The 1,918-nt window shown below is 36.2% G+C and overlaps 1 pseudogene across 1 annotated transcript; it reads left to right on the forward strand.

Moving 5' to 3' along the window:
* The first annotated feature begins 568 nt into the window (after positions 1–568).
* Positions 569–1,118, forward strand: LOC308244617 (glycine cleavage system H protein, mitochondrial-like; annotated as a pseudogene). Its single transcript has one exon. The product of its transcript is annotated as a glycine cleavage system H protein, mitochondrial-like (transcript).
* Positions 1,119–1,918: the final 800 nt, after the last annotated feature.

A 1,918-nucleotide genomic window follows, 5' to 3' on the forward strand; every position in this document is an offset into this window, starting at 1 on the left:
ACACTCAATTCACCATGAAGACACAACAATCTAAATATCTATTGAGCAAACAATAGAGCCTCAAAATTTGTGAAGCAATAGACAAATCCATAATTATATTTGGGGATATACATCCTACTTTTAGCAGCTGTTAGAGCTATTAGATGAAAAACCAGCAAAATATAGAAGATATGAACAACACAATAAACCAATGAAATCTAACCAACATACATAAAACAATTTACCCAACAACAGCAGAATATACAATTTTATTCAAGTGCCCTGGGACAGTCACCAAAATAGACCATATCCTCGTTCATTAAATAAACCTCCACAAATGGAATGGAATTGAAATCATACGGAGTATATTTCCAGTGTATGTTTTCTGAAAGTTTTATAATGTTATATTTAAGATCATGATGCATTATGGGTTAAGTTTTATTCAAGGTATAAAATTTGGATTTTTAAAAACTTATGAATGTGCTATTACTCCAGCATCTTTCATTGAAAAGACCATCCTTTCTCCATTAAATTGCTTTTGTATCTTTGTAAAAAATTGCTTGGGAGTGCCGCAACTCCTCCAGCGAACATGGCGCTCCGAGCCGCACGGATCCTGCGGGCCGCGTGGGCGCCCACTACGCCCTGCCCTGCCCGCCGCAGCCCTGGGGCCTGAGGGCGGGCGCCATCCGGTGCTGTGCTGCGTACTGGTCCCAATCTGCTGTTGGTGCGTAAATTCACAGAGAAATGTGAATGGATAAGAACAGAATATGGTATTGGAACAGTGGGAATCAGCAATTTTGCACAGGAAGCATTGGGAGATGTTGTTTACTGTAGTCTGCCTGAAATTGGGACAAAATTGAACAAGCAAGATGAGTTTGGTGCTTTGGAAAGTGTGAAAGCTGCTAGTGAACTCTATTCTCCTCTGTCAGGAGAAGTAACTGAAATTAATACAGCTCTTGTAGAAAATCCAGGACTTGTCAACAAATCTTGTTATGAAGACGGTTGGCTGATCAAGATGACACTGAGTAACCCTTCAGAACTAGATGAACTAATGAGTGAAGAAGCATATGAGAAATACATAAAATCTATTGAGGAGTGAAAATGGAACCCACCTAAATAAAGTGGTCTGAAACAACTTATCTAGCATAGTTGTCTTAAATTAGTGGTGGATAAAAGATTTAATAATTCCATTGAAAAAAGAAACTACAACAATGCTACTGGACGAAAATACCCCTTAACCATCTAATGATGGCAGATAAATACAATGTGCATCTTTTCCACAACACCCTATGGTTTTTAGGCTAGGCTACAGTTATAATATTCAGAATTCCTGAAATTATCTATGGTAAAATCTAGTAGTAAAAATTATATATTTCAAGGATAACATTGTTATCTTAAGCCTTAATAATACTGTAACTTGCTTACATCAGTCTTTGGATTTGGATCAAAATACTTAATGATCTTTCCATTGGAAATAACAGGCATTAGAGAAAAGTTTTTGTTGTTACGGTGCCAGATGATGAACAGTACTGTCTTATTTTAGCAATATACTGATTTTGCTGGTGCTATTTTTATATACTGAAGTAGCAGCCTCACAGGAAAATAAGAAAGTTTAATAATAAAACATTCAACTTAAAAAAAAAATTACTTGGGTGTAGTGGAATCAAACTAGAAACCAATAACAGAAAAACAACAAATAGCCACTGTTACTTCAACAAATACCCCCCACCCCCATGCTCTCCTCATCCTCCACAAAACAAAAATTTTATTGTTATTACTTTTTTATATATGCCCATTTGATTCCCAATTCCTGGATATTGCTCAGATTAATAGAGTTCCAGGCTGTTATTGGGCTTTCCCTTTCCATATGTCTCATATTTCAAGGATCTTTAGTGTTCATAGTACACATTCCCAATCAATCATTATCCATTTAGATTAA

The sequence above is a fragment of the Plecotus auritus genome, assembly GCF_963455305.1.
Source record: "Plecotus auritus genome assembly, chromosome: 3".
Lineage (NCBI taxonomy): Eukaryota > Metazoa > Chordata > Mammalia > Chiroptera > Vespertilionidae > Plecotus > Plecotus auritus.